A 12638-nucleotide genomic window follows, 5' to 3' on the forward strand; every position below is an offset into this window, starting at 1 on the left:
TTGCCGCCAAGGCGCACTCATTCCACTGAGTAAGCACAGACCATTTACGGAATTTTTGGCAGTAAACCTCAGCTTCGTCTTGCCCCTGAGATAGTGCCATCAAAGTTTTTTCTGCCTGAAGTTCCAAATGAGGTTCCTCATAAAGCAAGCCCAAGGCCAGAAAAAACGCATCCACATCGCGCAACGCAGGATCCCCTGCTGGCAATGAGAAGGCCCAATCTTGAGGGTCACCCCTGAGCAAGGAAATCACAATCCTAACCTGCTGAGCAGGGTCTCCAGCTGAACGAGACTTCAGGGACAAATAAAGCTTACAATTATTTCGGAAATTCTGGAAGCTAGCTCTATTCCCTGTGAAGAACTCCGGCAAAGGAATTCTCGGCTCAGATACTGGAGCATGTACCACAAAATCTTGTAAATTTTGTACTTTCGTGATGAGATTATTCAAACCCGCAGTTACACTCTGAAGATCCATTATCGTCAGGTGCACACAGAGCAATACAGAGATTAGGAGGAGAGAGAGAAAAAAGACTGCAGCAAGGCAAACTGGAGGAAAAAAAAAAAAAAAAAAAAAAATTCCAGCAGACTTCTAATAACTCTCCTTTCACAACCTGGGTCTTTAACACTTTAGTGGCCGGTCAAACTGTCATGATCTCTGCGGGCAGAGATCATAGCAAGCCTATAGAGGGACAAGCTCTCGGAAGATGGAACTATACTGACCATGAACTAAGCCTGCCGCGCAACTAGAAATAGCCAGGTAGCATTTCCTATTTATTGCTAGATGCCCAGCTCTGGCCTAAGACCTAAATAGCTAGCAGAGGGAAATATAAGACCTGGCTCACCTCTAGAGAAATATTCCAAAGAAGACAGTAGCCCCCCACATATAATGACGGTGAGTTCAGATGAAACAACAAACGCAGCAGGAAAATAGTCTTAGCAAATTTGAGGTCCGCTTACTAGATAGCAGAAGACAGATAGTATACTTTCATGGTCAGCAGAAAAACACTAACAAAACACCATCCAGAGATTACCTTAAACTCTGGCATTAACTCATAACGCCAGAGTAGCAATCCCTGATCAACGAGAGCTTTCCAGACACAGTAACAAAACTTCAGCTGTGAACTGGAACAAATAGGCAAAATGAAACATGGACAAAAGTCCAACTTATCTAGTAGTTGTCAGAAGCAGGAACAAGCACTGAGAGGCATCAGATAACATTGTTGACCGGCAAGAAACCACCAGAGAAATGAGCTTAAATAGCGACACCCACTACTGATGGAACCAGGTGAAACAGGAAAGAGGATGACAAGTCCAATTCCACAAGCGGCCACCGGGGGAGCCCAGAATCCAAATTCACAACAGCCTCCTGTCGCATGAGCCTGGCTTCCCATGCGCCCCTCAAATCCGTCCCCCGGAACCCCGACTCCTGGCAACAATGGTTCCACCCATCTGCACAGCTCACCAGGTCCCTGTCCCCTACATTCCCCCACCCTGTATGCTCGCCAGTCCCCGGGCGAGGCCTTCGCACTGACAGGTCACCCACCTGACGGGTTGTTCCACACTTGGGTCTGTCTAGTGTGTAAGTCAGGACTGTAGCGAGTTGGGGGTCTACCGGCAGTAGAACGTTCAGAACGTCGTGGCTCGGGTCCTTGTGTAGGGGGTGTTGGGGGAATGTCGTCAGCGGAAGGGTGACTGGTCAGGGGTAGTGTAGTAGTCGAGATAGGGGGAGTATTTTGACGCCGTTCTTCTTCTTCATCATCTTCTTCATCACACCAATGGTTGTTGTGGGACTCAGTCGTAGGTGGCTCTTCCCTGATTGCGGATTCCGGGGTGTCCGAGTCAACAGAGCGACACAACCGGAGCATGTTGCGATGAAGAATGCGAGTACCTGTACTTCCGGGGGCCTCAGACTGCACTTCATATACAGGTCCATGCGGGTCTATACGGCGAAGCACCCGATAGGGTGTTTTTTCCCAACGATGGTCTAACTTGTTTTGCGGTCTTTGCTCTCGAACGAGTACTCGATCACCTGGCCGGAACTCTGGGGGTTTTGCTGTAGGGGTGCTCTGATGCTCCACTTCCCGAATTCGAGTGTGTACCAGTCGGTGTAAGGTCTGCAACCGATGCCGATGATCACGCACCCACGAAGCCATCCCTGTTCGGGGGCCTTCTTCCTCCGAAGACAGTTCCAGATCTGTCATGCCTTTTCCTGGGCGCCCAAAGACCACTTCATACGGGGTGCGTCCTGTGACTTGATGAACTCTATTGTTGTAGACCCACACTAGGTCAGACACAGACTCCGGCCAGCGGGCCTTCTGATCTTGTTCTAGCGCACGCAGCATTTGAAGCAAAGTCCGGTTAAACCGCTCACAAACCCCATTTCCCTGGGGGTGATACGGTGTGGTGCGTGACTTATCAATGCCGTAGAGGCGATGCAGCTCTTCCATGACTTTGCCCAAGAAACAGGCGCCTTGATCCGAATGTATTCGCCTCGGACAGCCGTAAACTTGAATAAAGTTCTTACAGATAGCGCTCGCCGCCGACTCAGCTGTCTGATCACGGGTAGGGGTGACTACCGCGAATTTTGAAAAATGATCTACCATTACGAGGCAGTGTTCGTAGCCTTGATGCGCTGCTCCAATGGTAATGTAGTCTATCATTAATACTTCAAAAGGGGCAGACGTCGTGATGCTCTGCACAGGCGCCCTTTCCTCCGGTGACTTGGTTAGCTCACATTGTCGACATTGTCTACAGGCAGTTTGTACTTCCGCAAGCAGCCGAGGATGATAGAACCGAGTTTGCAGCCACTTAAACGTCCTCTTCACTCCGAAGTGTGCCCCGGACTCATGAGCTTCTTTAGCAACTGCGGCCACCACGGGCCCTGGTAAGACCATCTGCCAGGTCGGCTCGGAATCTGCCTGAGCCATGGTTAAGTGGCATAAGAGCCCGTCCTGAAGAGTTAGGCGCTCCCACTGCCTCAGAAGAAGGTTCAGGTCTGACGGGAGAGTTTGTCCAGGGGTTCTCACGGGCAATAGACCATTCGTTATCCACTGTCGCAATGGAGCTAGTTCCTGGTCTTCCTGTTGCAGCCGTATCCATTCGTCCCGACTCTGAACCAACAGTCCTGTAGCCGTTCCGTTCCCGGTCTGTTCCCGGCTCACAGTCGTCCGAGCAGCGCCCCCGATGGCGTAGGGGATTTCTTCTCCCTCCAGCTCCTCATCTCGGTTAGTTCTTGGGGGGTTCTTCCGCAGACGAGATAACGCGTCAGCGAGATAACATTCTCCGCTCCTCGCTTGTAGAGGATACGGTATCTGTACTTGGCCATCCGGGCTACCCAGCGCTGTTCCAGGGCACCCAATTTCGCATTTTCCAGATGTGCCAATGGGTTGTTATCCGTGCGTATCAGCACCTCGGAACCGGCCAGGTACTCAGCGAACCGCTCCGTCATAGCCCACACCACGGCCAGCAGCTCCACCTTGAAAGAACTGTAATTGTCCGGGTTCAACTCAGAGTCATGAAGAGACCGACTCGCATAGGCGATCACTCTCTCCCGCCCATCCTGAACCTGAGACAACACAGCCCCCAATCCCTGAGAGCTGCCGTCGGTGTGTAGGATGAACGGTTGCGAAAAGTCCGCATAAGCCAACACCGGCGGCTCCATGAGAGCTGTCTTCAAGTCCCGGAACGCTGCTTCTTGTGGCTCCTGCCATTGTGTCTTCTTTCTCCGTTCCTTGGGGGAGCTTCCTTTCAGCAGGACTTGTAGATTGTGAGAACGGCGAGCAAAGTTCTTCACGAAGCGCCGGTAGTACCCAGCGAGGCCCAAGAACGCCCGTACATCCTTGGCGGTCTCCGGTGTGGGCCACTCCTGGATTGCGGCAATCTTCTCCTGCGATGGCCGGACTCCTTCGGCGGACACCACATGCCCCAGGTACTCGATCTGTTCCCGGAACAAGTGACACTTCTGGGGCTTCACCTTAAGCCCGTATTTCAGCAACCGGTCTAGTACCTGCTCCAGTCGGCACAGATGTTCCTCGAATGTTGGAGCATAGATGATGATGTCATCCAGATAAATGAGAGTGGCCTCGAAGTTCAAATCCCCCAGACACCGCTCCATTAATCGTTGGAAGGTGCCTGGAGCGTTGGCCAGCCCAAACGGCATTCGATTGAACTCGAATAGTCCCATGGGAAGGATAAACGCTGTCTTAGGACGATCTGCTTCTGTCATCGGGACCTGCCAGTATCCGCTGGCTAGGTCTAAGGTGGAAAAATATTTGGCCCGACCCAGCACGGAGAGAGACTCCTCGATACGGGGAAGTGGATAAGAGTCTCGGACGGTGCATGCATTTAGCTTACGATAGTCCACACAGAACCGGAGCGTGCCGTCCTTTTTCCGCACCAGCACGATCGGGGCAGCCCACGGGCTCTGACTCTCGCGGATCACTCCCTTTTGTAGCATCTGGCCTAACAACGTCTTTACTTCCTGGTACATCTGCGGGGGAATCTGTCTGTACCGCTCCCTGATGGGCACTGTATCTCCGGTCGGAATTCCATGTTCGATGGCCGTGGTACAGCCAAAATCATCTTCATGTTGTGCGAACACTTTAGCATAATGTCCAAGGAGTCGCTGCACTTGTGAGATCTGTGATGGATCCAGGCCCGACAATTCCGTCCGCATGTGCTCCAAAATAGTTTGACCCTTTCGAAACGCTATTGGCTCAGGATCCTGTGTAGACCGGACACTGACCATCCAGGGATCAGGGGAATCCACCGTTAACTGCAAAATATCTGGAGGGGGCATCACTTCTAAAGGTCGTAACTAGTGTTGAGCGATACCGTCCGATACTTGAAAGTATCGGTATCGGAAAGTATCGGCCGATACCGTCACAGTATCGGAATCCAATCCGATACCGATACCCGATACCAATACAAGTCAATGGGACTCATGTATCGGACGGTATCCCTGATGGTTCCCAGGGTCTGAAGGAGAGGAAACTCTCCTTCAGGCCCTGGGAACCATATAAATGTGTAAAAGAAAGAATTAAAATAAAAAATATCGCTATACTCACCTGTCCGACGCAGCCGGGACTTCAGCGAGGGAACCGGCAGCGTTGTTTGTTTAAAAATCGCGCTATTACTTGGTTACGTGAATTCCCGGCTTGTGATTGGTCAGGTCGGCCATGTTGCCGGGACGCGGACCAATCACAGCAAGCCGTGACGAAATTACGTCACGGCTTGCTGTGATTGGTCCGCGTCCCGGCAATATGGCCGCCCTGACCAATCACAAGCCGGGACGTCACGGGAGGCTGGACACGCGCTCATTTTAAAATGGGCGCGTGTCCAGCCTCCCGTGACGTCACGGCTTGTGATTGGTTGCGCCGCGATCAACCAATCACAAGCCGGGAGGCTGGACGCGCTCATTTTGAAATGGGCGCGTGTCCAGCCTCCCGTGACGTCACGGCTTGTGATTGGTTGCGCCGCGATCAACCAATCACAAGCCGGGAGGCTGGACGCGCTCATTTTGAAATGGGCGCGTGTCCAGCCTCCCGGCTTGTGATTGGTTGACCGCGACGCAACCAATCACAAGCCGTGACGTCACGGGAGGCTGGACACGCGCCCTTTTTAAAATGAGCGCGTTTCCAGCCTCCCGTGACGTCACGGCTTGTGATTGGTTAATGGCGGCCATGTTGCCGGGACGCGGACCAATCACAGCAAGCCGTGACGTATTTTCGTCACGGCTTGCTGTGATTGGTCCGCGGCCCGGCAACATGGCCGCCCTGACCAATCACAAGCCGGGACTTCGCGTAACCATGTAAAAGCGGGAATTTTAAACAAACAACGCTGCCGGTTCCTGCGCTGAGGTCCCGGCTGCGTCGGACAGGTGAGTATAGCGATATTTTTTATTTTAATTCTCTATTTTACACATTTTAACATTAATGTTGTTCCGATACCCGATACCCGATACCACAAGAGTATCGGAATCCCGGTATCGGAATTCCGATACAGCAAGTATCGGCCGATACCCGATACTTGCAGCATCGGAATGCTCAACACTAGTCGTAACACTTTGGCCATCTCACTTCGGACCCGTAGCACGACATCGTGTTCGTCCACATTCACACATCGCACTGGTACGGCCCCATTTTTAACAGTAGCCAGGGATCGGGCCACCAGCAGTCCTGTGGGCAAAGGGGATGTAAAGGTGGGCTCAATCTGTACTTGTACTCCTTCTAGAGGGATGCGAGCTCGTATGGGCAGGGATATAACAGTCTGTCCTGGGGGGAACGTCACCTTTGCTGTCGGGGAAGTAATTACTCTCCCTAGTATGTCTCCCTCCTGACAGGTCTCTTGTACCCGGACTTCCCTCACTAACTGTCTGAACACGGAGCCCTGAGGTGTACTGGTCCCCCACTGATTGAGTGTCTCTTGCGTAGTCTCCCCTAACAGAAAACTGCCAAAATCTTTCAATACGTTCATCCCCAAGGTCACAGTATGTTGTGGGCCGGGATCTCCCCGTGTTAACACAACCCCCCGGCGGCCCAGGTCCTTCCCACATAAAGATATTTGCATCCAGGTGACCCCTTCCACTGGGATGGGCAGCTGATTGGCGGCCTGTAACCGAATTACGGGACCCCATTGGGGTCTGACTGTCAAAGGAAAGTGTTTTCTAAAATAAGCCTCGGGCATAGTCGTGACTTGGGACCCGGTGTCCACCAGACAACGGACAGCCCGCCCTTCAAACTCTGCCCAAACCAGGGGGCAGCTGGCAACCAAATTTCCGGGACTTTCACCACCCATCCGCGGGGACTCTGGCTCCGAGCGTCGTCCCCTTAGCTCGGAGCCCTCTAGTTTAACGCCTGACGGGACGAGGCCCTCCCTCTCCGGGGGCACTCCCGTGTGAAATGTCCTGCCTCCCCGCAACCATAGCAAGCACCGGGGACCGGATAATATCCTGGACGAGCGCCACGAGCTGGACTCCCAGACCCTTGCCCCCGGGGTAGCTCCCTTGGGCTTCGCGCATTCTTTTTAACTTCAGCCAGTTCGTCTCTGATTTGTTTGAGCTCCTGCCGCATCTCCTGAACCCACGACGGCTCACCCCCTCCTGGTGCAGCGGTCTGGATAACCCGAGTCTCTCCTGTCAGGACCGTCACCCCCCTCTCTTGCTCCCGGGTGCGGGCCTCATTGCCTATGTCGGAGAAAGTCAGGCGCGGGTCGACCCGCACTCGTTCACGTAGAGCCTGTTTGGTCAACTCATCTCGCAGTCCCGTCACCAGTTGGTCGCGCAGGGTCACGTCAACATGTCCCATCCCCATACCATCTTTGCGCACGATTGCAATGTTTAGCTCTTGCAGAGCATTCATGTACTGAGTGACAGTCTCGCCTTCTTTTTGTCGCCGTCCAAACAACCGGGCCCGCAGCTCTCCCACGTCGGTGGGGTCCCCGTGCGTCCCCTCTAACACATTTAACACCCCGGTAAAAGTATTCCGCTCTGTGGGGGGTCTCAACATCACTGAATCTCGGGCCTCTCCGTCTAAGGCCATAATGGCCACCTCTGCTTCCAGGGCCGGGGTCATAGGATGCATCCTCAGCGGCCCCCGCATCCTTTCAGTCCAACTCCACAACAACATGTTGCTCCCATTAAACTTGGGCAGGTTATTCAACATGGCCCCCAATGAGAGAGACGCTCTCGGCCCAGCCCCATCCTCCGTATCTTCTGGCTCCCTCTTTGGATCCTGCATCCTGCCGACTACGCCAAATGTAGAGACCGCAGATAAAGAAGGATGCAGGGACAAATGGGAGCCAGAAAGCGAACAGCGTTTTTAACTTTTCTTTTAACTTCCAACCAAAAAGATAACAACAGTTTTCCACGCAGGGAACTTAAGTACAAGTCTACAATATGACAGTAAATCCTATCTACTATATAGGAGGACTGAACTATACCCGAAGAACGCGGCAGCGCCTTACTAGTACCTCCCCTACTAAGGTAAAGTCAACAACGTTCACTTATCAGTGCTGTTTCAGCGATGTAGTCCCGGTGGTGAGGCTCCGTCAGCGACGTAGTCCTAGTGGTGAGGGAAGGCGGTGTCCTCCGACGTCGAGCCCAGGTGTAGATTCGAGTCCAGAATGTCTTTTGCGGTGCTGCGTTACCTCCCGCAGGCGGACGTTGATCCGGGGTAACAGTTTCCACGTCCAGAGAGGAGTCTTTTTGAGGAGAATTAGCAGAATTATCAGTATCAGTCACAGCTAAGAAAAACCCAGGAGGGCCCGGAGCACTCGGTGGCAAGATGCTCCCGGGGAGCGCGGTAATACTGTCCCTGAGCTGATCAGCACTACCCCTCTGCCTGGGGGGTCGCTGACGACGAATGCGCCTCTTTTTGGGGGCTCTGGTAATTGCCCGCAGTGTCTGTTGCACGTTTTCCCCCTGCTTCCAGCGAGTCTCACTGCGGCCTGCACACACACAACAACTGCGCTGCAGTTTCCTCTCCTCAGAGATTTCCCGCGCTTCTCTGCCCCTGCTTTCGCGCGTTTTGCTTTTTATCCTCTCCTCTCCCTGCGTCACTCTGCCTCCTGTCGCATGAGCCTGGCTTCCCATGCGCCCCTCAAATCCGTCCCCCGGAACCCCGACTCCCGGCAACAATGGTTCCACCCGTCTGCACAGCTCACCAGGTCCCTGTCCCCTACAGTAACATAGTTAGTAAGGCCGAAAAAAGACATTTGTCCATCCAGTTCAGCCTATATTCCATCATAATAAATCCCCAGATCTACATCCTTCTACAGAACCTAATAATTGTATGATACAATATTGTTCTGCTCCAGGAAGACATCCAGGCCTCTCTTGAACCTCTCGACTGAGTTCGCCATCACCACCTCCTCAGGCAAGCAATTCCAGATTCTCACTGCCCTAACAGTAAAGAATCCTCTTCTATTTTGGTGGAAAAACCTTCTCTCCTCCAGACGCAAAGAATGCCCCCTTGTGCCCGTCACCTTCCTTGGTATAAACAGATCCTCAGCGAGATATTTGTACTGTCCCCTTATATACTTATACTTAAGCTGCAAGATGTTAACACTTTAACTAAATTCCTCCCAGGTATCAGCTGGGGGCATTTACCATATGCGCACGCTACCCCTTTAAGAGCAGTGTAGCGGGCGCACGAGCACACTAGGTGCACAGCCGAGAGACAGTTCGGCGTGCAATGAGGAAGGAAGCGGATCACTAGGGAGCTGCTGTGGCTGGGGTGGTGAGTACATCGGCGTCCCCACATGGAGAGAGAAGGTGAACCATGCGGGGGGCGACGGTCACAGATGTAACAGGTGTAAGAAGCTTGTCAAAAGTTAAACTAAGTGATTTATTGCAGTTATTTATTTCAAAGGGTGTGCAACCAAATATTAAGTTGAAGGTGCCAACAATTCTGTCTAGCCCATTTTTGGAGCTTTGTGTGACATTATATCCGATTCACCTTTTTTTCTCTTGTTTTTGTATTGTTCCAATACACACAATGAAAACAAAAGAATAATAAAACATGTGTAACTGCAGTAATTTTCTGCGAGAAATACTTCATTTTCTGGAACAAATGCAAGCGTGCCAACACTTTCGGCCATGACTGTGTCTATCTATCTATCTATCTATCTATCTATCTATCTATCTATCTATCTATCTACACTCACCGGCCACTTTATTAGGTACACCTGTCCAACTTCTTGTTAACACTTAATTTCTAATCAGCCAATCACATGGCGGCAACTCAGTGCATTTAGGCATGTAGACATGGTCAAGACAATCTCCTGCAGTTCAAACCGAGCATCAGTATGGGGAAGAAAGGTGATTTGAGTGCCTTTGAACGTGGCATGGTTGTTGGTGCCAGAAGGGCTGGTCTGAGTATTTCAGAAACTGCTGATCTACTGGGATTTTCACGCACAACCATCTCTAGGGTTTACAGAGAATGGTCCGAAAAAGAAAAAAAATCCAGTGAGCGGCAGTTCTGTGGGCGGAAATGCCTTGTTGATGCCAGAGGTCAGAGGAGAATGGGCAGACTGGTTCGAGCTGATAGAAAGGCAACAGTGACTCAAATCGCCACCCGTTACAACCAAGGTAGGCCTAAGAGCATCTCTGAACGCACAGTGCGTCGAACTTTGAGGCAGATGGGCTACAGCAGCAGAAGACCACACCGGGTACCACTCCTTTCAGCTAAGAACAGGAAACTGAGGCTACAATTTGTACAAGCTCATCGAAATTGGACAGTAGAAGATTGGAAAAACGTTGCTTGGTCTGATGAGTCTCGATTTCTGCTGCGACATTCGGATGGTAGGGTCAGAATTTGGCGTAAACAACATGAAAGCATGGATCCATCCTGCCTTGTATGGAGCATCTTTGGGATGTGCAGCCGACAAATCTGCGGCAACTGTGTGATGCCATCATGTCAATATGGACCAAAATCTCTGAGGAATGCTTCCAGCACCTTGTTGAATCTATGCCACGAAGAATTGAGGCAGTTCTGAAGGCAAAAGGGGGTCCAACCCGTTACTAGCATGGTGTACCTAATAAAGTGGCCGGTGAGTGTATATATATAGATATAGATATATACGCCCAATATGATTCCTCCTGAAAACTTTGAATAATTTGACAGCTGGATGTTAAGGTTTAGTACATTGTAGATTGTAAGCTCTCACGAGCAGGGTCGTCTTATTTTGCATAATTGTATTGTTAACGTTGTTACCTATGACTGTTGTGTTTGAAACTGTTAAACTGTAAAGCGCTGCGGAATATGTTGGCGCTATATAAATAAAGATTATTATTATTATTATAGTTTCTCCGCATGTTCATATACTGATTAGACTGTTATCAATGAGGTTATTAATAGTCGTCTGAGGAATGTTGTGTCGTGCTGAATGTACTTGGGCAACCCTTTTGTAATTCCTCACCAATGACATCCCAGATGTCTTCAATGGGAGACAAGTCTGGAGATGCTGCAGGTCATGATAGCAAGTTTAGACCCCGGAGGCTGCTCACAGGAGCACTGCAAGCGACTATTTGAGGCGAGGCTTGCTTTGCAGTCCCAAATCATCCAGTTAAGTCACCCCTGAGTGTGTGTGTGATATGGGGTTTTCTACTTACCCCTATCCAGGAAACAAGTGGTTCATGGTACAAGGACCTTGAAAATACATGGCGAATCAGTGAGACCAGACTCCATTGTAAAAAGATAAAAACATCTTTACTGGAATTCCTTAAGTATAACTGTAACTAACGATAGCAGGCTCAATACTTTTGGTACATGAGTGCTCTCCAGGCTTGTCTGTTCTGACCTTCACTTTCATTATCTTCCACTGCAATGATACCACATGTCCTCTCCTGGTCCAAATAGGAATTCTCTAAACCTCCAGGACCAGCTAACATAGTGCCTTCTTGTAACCAACTCTTTTTAGCTGCCTAGGGAAATTCCCTCAGCTCTATTTGCTACTGGCAATACACACTGAGGATGACAGATTCCATCTGATTACTCTCCTCCCAATCTCTGCACTCAGCCATGTAAGAAATCAGTTGCTGTAGTACTTGCTCCAGAACTTGCAATCCTTAGATCTTTTGTTGTACTTGCTCCAGAACTTGCTATCCTTAGATCTTTTGTCGCTGAACACACTCCCCACTTGTGACCTATAATCTAGACAACAGAACATAAAACTTCATTCTTTTTCAGCAGCTTCTCTCCAACTCCTAACAAACAGGAACTAAGTTCCTACAACTACATACCCACTGGGTATAGTATAATGGCCACACATAATGCTGGGTACAGTATAATGGCCCCTCACGATGCTCCATACAGTATAATGGCCCCACACAATGCTGGGTGCAGTATAATGGCCACACATGGTTACATGGTTACCCCACCCCCATCATTGCCTTCTCCATCACTACACACACACACCTTTCACCGCGCTCCCTCGCAGCAGCCGGCAGCTTCCACTCCCACGGCGCTGAATGGTGTCATCCAGCTGCACCGCTGACTGCTCTCATCGCTGCAGCTGTGATACGCCACTGATAAAGACCTCCGTGTCTCCTGTGCCAGTCAGTGTCAGAGCGAGGAGCAATATCTGCTCCGATCCGACACAGCCAGCGTCTGCTCCGAGTCCGTACACCTCGTACACATGCGGCTCCGCTCCATACACCTCGTACACACACGACTGCGCTCCATACACCTAGCACATGTGGCTCCGCTCCGTACACCTCATACACACACAGCTCCACTCCGTACACCTCATACACACACGGCTCCACTCCGTACACCTCGTACACATGCGGCTCCACTCCGTACACCTCGTACACACACGGCTCCGCTCGTACACATTGCACACGCTGCTCCGCTCCGTATACCTTGCACACACATGGCTCCGCTCTGTACATCTCATACACATACGGCTCCTCTTCATACACCTCGTACACACACGGCTCCACTCTGTACACCTCGTACACACACGGCTCCGCTCCATACACCTCGTACACACGGCTCCGTACACGTCTTACACACACGACTCTGCTCAATACACCTTTCACACGCTGCTCCGATCCATACACCTTGTACACACACAGCTCTGCTACATCCACACTGTAAACACCTCCTGACCTCACACATATGCTTACCTTCCAGCATCAT

General features: G+C 51.0%; 1 protein-coding gene and 1 long non-coding RNA gene across 3 annotated transcripts in view; one reads left to right on the forward strand and one right to left on the reverse strand.

The window, feature by feature from the left end:
• TANK (TRAF family member associated NFKB activator) overlaps nt 1-12638 on the reverse strand; it is a 100013-nt gene that overhangs the window by 79176 nt on the left and 8199 nt on the right. The window lies entirely within an intron of this gene.
• The window catches only part of LOC143784518 (uncharacterized), a 37328-nt gene continuing 33856 nt past the window's right edge, over nt 9167-12638 (forward strand). Inside the window, exon 1 of the long non-coding RNA XR_013217803.1 lies at nt 9167-9233. This is a non-coding gene — a long non-coding RNA (uncharacterized LOC143784518). The remainder of the gene's footprint in view (nt 9234-12638) is intronic.

This window comes from Ranitomeya variabilis, chromosome 7 (assembly GCF_051348905.1).
Source record: "Ranitomeya variabilis isolate aRanVar5 chromosome 7, aRanVar5.hap1, whole genome shotgun sequence".
NCBI lineage: Eukaryota > Metazoa > Chordata > Amphibia > Anura > Dendrobatidae > Ranitomeya > Ranitomeya variabilis.